Raw genomic sequence first — 9780 nt, 5'->3', positions numbered from 1 at the left:
ACTCTTAAGGACGACTGTCGTCCCCGTTCCTAGGGACGACTGTCGTCCCCCGTTCCTAGGGACGACTGTCGCCCCGATTTCTAGGGACAACATTTCGTCTCCGCTGATAAGGACGACTATCGTCCCCGTTAATAGGGACATCATTTTGTCCCCGTTCTTTGGGACGACTGTTGTCCTCATTTATAGGGACAACTATCGCGCCCGCTTCTAGAGACTATTTCGTCTCCGTTCATAAAGATGACTGTCGTCCCCATTACTACTAGGGACATCATTTGTCCCTGTTTTTTAGGACGACGATCGTCCTCGTTCACAGGGGCAACATGTCCCCTTGAGAGTGCTACTATATCCCTATCAGACAAACCCATTCTGTAAAAGATATCTCTGAAATTTGAATGACCTTACAAGAAAAAAAAATGAAAGAAAAGAAAATGTAAGTTTTAGATCCTGTATAATCTATCAACATCCATGAAATGCTTGAGTACTTATCTTAGATATGACAGTGCAATAAATATTACAATCACGTTAAATACCAATTGTTTGATAACACTGGAAAAAAATGTGGAAAAAGATAGTAACATATATATATATATATATATACTAGTTAAGTTAAGAAAGATTGATCAAATATATATTGAACAAATATGAGTCAATATTACTATCACTTGATAAAAGAATTTTTTGGAAAGAAAAAGGTTTATGGCAAAGTGATGGTGCTGTACTATCAAGAAAAAATATACCATCAGAGAATAACGTCAAAAAAAATATACTATAGCTACTAGTATACAGCAACATATAGCTAATCTACTAAATGAATTTAATCTACTCTACTATACATATATGTTGATGGAATAAACTCCTTTTAGATGGGATCTAGTGATTCATGTTGGTGTCATTAAAATGCAGTTTATGTTTGACAATTTGGTTGGAATTTGATATTTAGAAACTATTTCATCAGTCAGTTTCATTTAGCTTAAGCTTAAATAGCTTCCATTCAAGGCATGAACTTAGACAGTAATAAGACAAGGTGCTGACCTCTTTAAATACATGCTATATAAATAGGCTGTCACAACAGAAAATGGAAGAGCTTAATATATGATCGTGAGTGAGCAACTAGTATATTTATTCAACGAGAGCCATTTTCATGATCGTGAGCGAGCAACTCGTTTATTTATTAATGACCTTGGTAATTCTGTTCTTAAATTTTGTTCAAAAACATCTCATTAATCATGTTCATAACCTATGAGCTTTAGAACCTACAAAACTAATGTTTCACACAGAACTAGCTAGTTTTGTATTTGAAGAAATAGCTTGCTCATGAACACTAACGGTGTAATCAAGCTTGTTCATAAGCTTGTTCACGAAACTTTGTTCAAAAACATCTCATTAATTGTGTTCATAATCTACAAGTTTTACAACATATAAAATTAAAGTTTCACACTGAACTATATAATTTTACATTTAAAAAAAAATCTTGTTCATAAACATTAAAATTATATTCAAGCTGAGAAGAATAATAAAAAACTAGTTGAACACGTGGACTCAGATCAATAGCATAAACAATATGAGGCCTTATCACTTAATCCAACATAACTGGTAAGAATTTTGTTTCTTATCACTCAAAATTACATGCAATTCTCCATTAGGCAGATCAACACAAGAACCAGTTCTATAACCAAAAATTCTATAATAAAAAGAATGAGAATAAAACTCCAAATTTAGAAATGAATTAACTAATCACCTCAACACCAAGACATCCTTTCACAAATTCAACAACTTGAGCCAGATCTAGATTCAAAGCTACAAATTCAGCAGTGCAGGGTATTATAGACAAGGGTATAGTTTCTATAATCTACAACTTACTTTTTGCATCATCTTCTCCTAAAATGTAAGACCCATGCAATTATCAAATTTATGGCTTCTGTTAGGAAATCAATAAATGAACAACTGCACTTCAAATTTAGAAGAAAAGGCAACATTCACTTGCTTAAGAAAAAGCTTAATAATATGTACCGGTATCTCATATAAGAGCATTGCACTTCTTTTCTTGCTTTTTCCTTCCACACGTGCCATCCAACTTACTACTTCATGCTCTCTCTCTTTTTCTTTTGATTCAAAAAGTATTAGTTCAAGTACTTCATTACCACTCTACAACACAAATTGGACAAACTTAATAGAGGCTGATTCATAAGAATTAGGCAGGTCAAATGAAACAAGCCCTTATTAACTTACTTGGTTTTTGCACACAAACCATCTGCAATCAAATATTTATGAGATAAGAACCTATTTTCTATGAAATAAAAATGAGCTCATTAATTTGAAGCCAAGTACAAATTAAATTGAAGTAATACTTACTCTGGTCCTGGTTATCTTTTATCAGTTGAATTTGTATCCTGGTTAATAAAGGGGGAAAATCATAAAAAAAGGGGGAAATTTTTCATTTCTGCAGGTATTTTGATCTTAAAATATGTCAAGAAAAAATCTCACCATTGTAAGGTGTAAGCTTTACATGGTGAATGCTTACCTCATTTATGAAACTGAGATCAGAATCTTGCTCCTTTTCAGGAGACTGGTCTTTCTTTTCTCTTTCAGATTTGAGTCTTGCTCTATCCAAGTCGGACATTTCAGGTCTTTCAAAAGACCTCGGTGATTTAGTACATTGAGCAGGTGTTTCTGGAGCAATTTCTATTTGCTCTAGAGATCTAGCAGCAGTATGAAATCCTGATACGTTGTCCACTTTCTCTCGAGGTTCCACGTCTTATAGTGATTTCTATCAATATTCCACTTAGCTGCCAGATAAAATCGAGGAACTCATAAGCAAATTCTGTGTTAGTTAAAAAATGGTATCACAATAATAAAGGAAAGCTCATAGATGACTCATGCAATCTTTAATTCAGTGATTAAGGACATGGTTTTTATAATGGTATTTGCAAACTTTATTGTACACATCAATCATGGTTTAAAATAGAAAGTAAGAACAATGTTAAGATAATTTAATCATCAATAGTTGTCTTTTGTCAATAATTTGTTAGAACTCTAAATCTGGAATTTCTCTGTATCTTAGTATCTAAATATAAAAGGAGACACAAGAGGCAAAAGGTTACAAGAGAAAGCATTTGCACCTCTCACAAAACTGCAAGAAGAACCTTGGCTGTAGAAATTAGAGTTTATATTTTCTGAAAACCGATATGTAACTCTAAGCCAAGAAATCATGAAATTGTTCTTCATGTTGCATATGGGCCTACTATTACCATTAAAATGCTCTGTTCCTTATCACCTAGGAAATATCATAGCAGAAATACAAAATAAATCAGCTAATATACCATGTTGCATATGGGCCTACTATTACCATTACAATGCTAATATACCATGGTTATTTTGTTGAAGAAAAGGTAAACCTTACTTGTTGAAGACATGTTAAACCTTATTTTGTTGAGTTCAAACTCCAAAATCCTGCAGATTAATACAATTACCACAATCAATTAAGAAAAACAGTAAAAGAAAAAGATCAATTCCAGTAAATAATCAAACAAAAAAAGAACATACAAGTATTAATACTTTATCAATATTTATTTACTATTCATAACATTCTTATCGCAATAGATTGCTATCTAGGTAGCCAATTACCTGTTGTCACCATAATTCAGTACATAATCATCAACCAGTGTTGTAATCATTCAACCAATTGCAAAACCAAAGCCAGACTAAACTTCTTATTATACTCGGCCTAACACAACAAATTGAAGAAGGTAAGAAATGACTAAATTGAACAACTAAAGAACAAATAAAAGAGAAATTCACTCCACTAATCAAACAAAAATTTCAACAATCAGTAAGCAAAGTTGCTGAAAAGAACAGAGAAGCTATCAAGATCGATGAACTTATAAGAGAAACAAAGAAAATAGCTTCACATGTCCATATTGATGAGAACATGAACTCGCATATGAATTTAGAAGCCAGAAAATAGAAACAAAGAAAACATATTTAAATGTCCATATTGATGAGAACGATGAACTCACAAACCCAAGAAGAAGAAGATCTGAAACCTGAGGAAGAAGGCCAATCTCGACTTAATTTCTTGTGGAAGACATAAAATCAAAAAACATCAAAAGCAAGAAGAAATATTAATATCTAATTAGGAGATTCTGGAATTGAATAAACCAAAAAAGAGGAACAGATTGAAATTGACAATGATTTCGAGAAAACCATAGCCAACAAAACCCAAAGACTAGCCTGAATTTTTTTACCTGACGCCATCAAGGAGCTGAACTGAGTCGGAACTATAGATACAATGAAGCACTAACTTGCGACTGACGCGGCCAAATCGGCAGTGATTCGGGAGTAAGGATTTCAATGGAGAAGGAGACGAAATCACTTGCATCCTCTGTAATTGTTCGCTGGAAATAAGGAAGAAGAAAAGGAAGAAATAAGAGAGAGAGAGGTTTTCATTTCACCATTAAAATCGCAAAAGACACTCGCCAAACGCTACCGGAAACCCTAGTGCAGGAAGAAACTTCATACGTTGTCGTTTAGAATGGATTGTTAGGCTGAAATAATACTAAAAACATGAGGGTATAATTGGAAGCTGAAAATTTTGAAATTGAAATCGATTGATTTCAGTTTCAGCGTTCCTTTTGCCGCTCAGAATAATATATTCTATTTTCAGATTGTCCCCAATTGTATTATTAATTAGTATTAGAGACAATATAAATTTTGTCTCCTTTACTAATTTAATAATATTAATAGAGGACAATACAATATAATTGTCTCTAAGGATTTGTACTTGAAACTTTCTTTTTTTGTAGTGGTATCTTACAATTGATCCCAAATAAATGCCACATAGAGGACACGCGGGGCGTACCCTAGGGTACGCTGCGCGTATCCTCGGGGAGTTGTGTCACAACTCCCCATGGCAGCTTTTCCTTCCTAACCTCCCATCATTTCTCTTCCCCAAAAAATTTTCCCACTTCTCCACTCCACCTCTTCTTCCATCCAATCAACTTCCATCCTTTCAAATTCAAATCCTCAACCTCCCTCCACAATAAATTTACATTAACTACCCTCCTAATTTCAAAATTAAAACACCCAAAAACATTAACTAAACATAAAAACCATAAAAAACATTAACACCTCATTAATAACATCATAAATCAAAACTCCAAAAAATTCAAAATACATCTAAAAAAACCGAAAAAGTTTTTTCACATTCCATTTTACGCGCGGCGTACTCCCCCGTACGCCCCGCGTCCCTGCCTTTTTCTTCCATCAAAAAGGGCAGGAGGTGCACTACGCGTGGCGTACCCCCATGTACGCCCCGCGTATTACACCCCTATTGTGCAATTAAGCGCTCAAAAGGTGGGATACGCGTGGCGTGGCCGCTTCATGCCGCGCGTACCCCTCTTGGGGATCCGAGTTTTGCTTGGATCCCCACTTCATTCCTATAAATATCCTTCCTTTTTCCTTCTTTTTCTCCACTCTTTAACCCAACTCTTCCCCAACACTCATCTCCCACTCTTTCTACTTCTCCTCCATTCCTCACTATTGTCATGGCACGAAAAAGAGCCGCCGACATACGCCCCCACGGTCCACTCGGGCCCGATCCTCCCATTCCGCACAAAACCAACAATCACCTCCACCTTCCGAACGGGAGGAAACACCCCCCCTCACCCACCTAACGCACACCTAAGAATTAGGAAGTGGGTTTTCTCATTTTTTTAACCTTTTTTTAAATAATAATGTAAATAAATAAAATACAATACAACTAATACTAAAAAGAAAGAAAAAAAAAACTAACTAACCAATGTAAATCATGTTTTTTTTTCTTTTTTCAACAATTTTTTTTTATAATAATGATATAAATAAAATAAAGAAAACTAATAATTTAAATAAAACAAAATAAAAAAAAATGTTAGTGAAAGAAAAAAAAAGAACAGAGACTAAATTTGTTTAAGTCGTGGGCACGTTAATCGTCAACGCACAAATACAACAAAAGCTGTAACTAGTTTTTCATAAGCCGTGGGCACGGTTTTAACAAAATTGGTTCCTGCTTCTGATTTGACAAAGGTTATAATTTGACACGTGATCACGGCTTAAATGAAATTAGCTCCTGAAATTTAAACTAAAAATTAACACTATTAAAAAAAAGGTTATTTAATGGGTTGCCTCCCAATAGCGCAATTATTTAACGTCGCTATGCTCGACGAACTCCCTTTTCTAATCGTTCTCATAATATGAAAGTCCCACACTCGTCTCCGACTCTGGTTCCTCTTTGAAACCTTCATGGAACACTTTCAAGTGATGCTCATTTACTTTGAAAACTTTATCCATCTCGATGCTCTTGATCTCAACTGTACCATAAGGAAAACTGTTAATCACAACAAAAGGACCAACCCAACGAGAACTTAACTTACCGATCATGAGTTTCAATCGAGAACTATATAATAAAACTTTTTGTCCGATTTGAAATTGTTCTCTCAAGATCATACTATCATGAAACAACTTCGTATTCTCCTTGTAAATTCTCGAATTATCATAAGCTTCCAAATGTAGCTCCTCAAGTTCTTGCACTTGCAATTTTCGATTTAAATCAGCTTCCTCCAAAAATATTCGATGCATGCAAGCGGATGGGCTAATGCCTTTAATGTTGGCTAAAGTCCAACCAATTTCTATTTTGTGCTCTTGAAGAACTTTGATCAAACTTTCTTCTTGCTCTGTAGTTAAGCTTTTTGCAATTATCATCATAAGTGTCTCATCTTCTCCCAAGTGGACATACTTCACATTATCCGGCAAAATGTTCAATTCGACTATTAGAGCCTGCAAAATAGAAGGTAACATTTTCTTGTAAGTATTAGGCATTTCAATTTCAAATTTTTCTATACCTTTTTGAATCTCATTCGATGAATCATCACTTGCTTGTTCACCTTCTTCCAACTCACATAGACTCTCTTTTTCTTGAAAATTTTCCTTAGGATCTTTCTTAGCTACAGTGGGTGGTTCTTTTTGTTTCTCTTCTCTTGTTGGAGGTGGACTTGATTGAACTTCCTCCCCACTTAGTAATGTGATTGCACAAGCATTTTCCTTTGGGTTCACCATAGTTTGGGAAGTTAGTTTTCCAGAATTTTGTGCCTCCAATTTGTGAACTAATGTAGCTAATTGAGCCACTTGGCTTCCCAAATTCTGAATTTCGGCCTCCATTTTCTGTTGAAATTTAAAAGTACTTTCAGCAAGGCTTTTAACAATGTCTTCCAAAGGCATACCTGAGTTAGAGGTTGAAGGTTTATATGGTTCTTGCACTTGAGGTTGTCTACTATATGGTTGATTTTGAAACCTTGGCTGTCCTCCTTGATTTCCATAATTAAAATTTGGATGATTCCTCCATCCCGAATTGTAATTGTTAGAATAAGGATCATAATTGCGTTGTGGTTGTCCTGGAAATCCTCCAATAGCATTTGCATGTTGGAAATCTTCTTGTAATGATGGGCACTCATCAGTATGATGTCCCACACTTGAACATACTCCACATACCTTTTCGGGTTGCACTTTGTCTGCTGCAATTTGACGCACCAAAGAAACTAATTCAGCAAATTTATTTTCAATGTTAGAATTATTTACCTCATTAACTTGCTTGGTGGTGCTATTTGATCTTGTTCCAAATTGTTGGGAGTTTTCAGCCATAGTGGAGATTAATTGTCTTGCCTCATCGGGTGTCTTATTCACCAACGCTCCTCCACTAGCTGCATCAATCATGCTTCTATCAATTGGAGCCAATCCTTCATAAAAATATTGGATTAGGAGTTGTTCGGGTATTTGATGATGTTGGCAACTAGTGCACAGTTGCTTGAACCTTTCCCAATATTCATATAAGGTCTCTCCACAAGCTTGTCTAATTCCACATATCTCCTTTCTAATATTTGATGCACGTGAAGATGGAAAGAATTTCTCAAGAAATAACCTTTGCATTTCTGTCCATGTCGTGATAGATCTTGATGGGAGATAGTACAACCAATCCTTAGCCTTATCTTTTAAAGAAAAAGGAAAGGCTCGTAGTTTAACTTGCTCTTCGGTTACTCGTTCGGGTTTCAAACCAGAACAAACGACATGAAATTCCTTCAAATGTTTATGAGGATCCTCACCTGTAAGACCATGAAAAGAAGGGAGTAAGTGAATTAATCCAGATTTAAGTTCAAAATGTACCTCTGGATTTGGGAACTCAATGCAAAATGATTGGCGATTTAAATTGGGTGCTGCAAAATCCCTTAATGTTCTATTTCCAGCCATCATCTCTTCCTCACTTTGAAAAACAAAATTTTCTAAAGACGATGAACAAACACTCCTTTGTTTTGTTTCTTTTCTTAACCTCCGTATTTCTTTTTCTATTTCAGAAATAAATATTCGTTCACTTCCACGGGAGGTGCGGGTCATAAAAAGTATCAAAAACAAAGGAAAATGAATCAAGAAACCAAGCAAGTGATGATTCATCGAATGAGATTCAAAAAGGTATAGAAAAATTTGAAATTGAAATGCCTAATACTTACAAGAAAATGTTACCTTCTATTTTGCAGGCTCTAATAGTCGAATTGAACATTTTGCCGGATAATGTGAAGTATGTCCACTTGGGAGAAGATGAGACACTTATGATGATAATTGCAAAAAGCTTAACTACAGAGCAAGAAGAAAGTTTGATCAAAGTTCTTCAAGAGCACAAAATGGAAATTGGTTGGACTTTAGCCAACATTAAAGGCATTAGCCCATCCGCTTGCATGCATCGAATATTTTTGGAGGAAGCTGATTTAAATCGAAAATTACAAGTGCAAGAACTTGAGGAGCTACATTTGGAAGCTTATGATAATTCGAGAATTTACAAGGAGAATACGAAGTTGTTTCATGATAGTATGATCTTGAGAGAACAATTTCAAATCGGACAAAAAGTTTTATTATATAGTTCTCGATTGAAACTCATGATCGGTAAGTTAAGTTCTCGTTGGGTTGGTCCTTTTGTTGTGATTAACAGTTTTCCTTATGGTACAGTTGAGATCAAGAGCATCGAGATGGATAAAGTTTTCAAAGTAAATGAGCATCACTTGAAAGTGTTCCATGAAGGTTTCAAAGAGGAACCAGAGTCGGAGACGAGTGTGGGACTTTCATATTATGAGAACGATTAGAAAAGGGAGTTCGTCGAGCATAGCGACGTTAAATAATTGCGCTATTGGGAGGCAACCCATTAAATAACCTTTTTTTAATAGTGTTAATTTTTAGTTTAAATTTCAGGAGCTAATTTCATTTAAGCCGTGATCACGTGTCAAATTATAACCTTTGTCAAATCAGAAGCAGGAACCAATTTTGTTAAAACCGTGCCCACGGCTTATGAAAAACTAGTTACAGCTTTTGTTGTATTTGTGCGTTGACGATTAACGTGCCCACGACTTAAACAAATTTAGTCTCTGTTCTTTTTTTTTCTTTCACTAACATTTTTTTTTATTTTGTTTTATTTAAATTATTAGTTTTCTTTATTTTATTTATATCATTATTATAAAAAAAAATTGTTGAAAAAAGAAAAAAAAACATGATTTACATTGGTTAGTTAGTTTTTTTTTTCTTTCTTTTTAGTATTAGTTGTATTGTATTTTATTTATTTACATTATTATTTAAAAAAAGGTTAAAAAAATGAGAAAACCCACTTCCTAATTCTTAGGTGTGCGTTAGTTTTGGATTATTTTTTTTTTCATTAAAAAAAAGAATTAAAAATGAAAAATTAGAAGAGATAAGTACTATACCCAAATTCTA

At 34.5% G+C, this 9780-nt stretch overlaps 1 long non-coding RNA gene across 10 annotated transcripts; it reads right to left on the bottom strand.

Moving 5' to 3' along the window:
* Positions 1-1698: 1698 nt before the first annotated feature.
* Positions 1699-4505, bottom strand: LOC136201512 (uncharacterized). 10 transcript variants are annotated; one of them, XR_010673877.1, is made up of 9 exons: positions 4245-4505; positions 4017-4074; positions 3625-3724; positions 3366-3450; positions 3120-3274; positions 2522-2786; positions 2353-2390; positions 2230-2251; positions 1699-2145 (listed from the first exon to the last, which is right to left on the bottom strand). It is a non-coding gene; the product is annotated as an uncharacterized lncRNA (long non-coding RNA). The 10 variants fall into 10 exon arrangements; XR_010673872.1 differs by having other exon boundaries at positions 3401-3450; XR_010673874.1 differs by lacking the exon at positions 3120-3274 and having other exon boundaries at positions 1699-1918; positions 2011-2145; positions 3401-3450.
* Positions 4506-9780: the final 5275 nt, after the last annotated feature.

Source organism: Euphorbia lathyris, chromosome 7 (genome assembly GCF_963576675.1).
Source record: "Euphorbia lathyris chromosome 7, ddEupLath1.1, whole genome shotgun sequence".
NCBI classification, from domain to species: Eukaryota; Viridiplantae; Streptophyta; class Magnoliopsida; order Malpighiales; family Euphorbiaceae; genus Euphorbia; species Euphorbia lathyris.
This window is presented reverse-complemented; position numbering and strand designations above follow the sequence as displayed.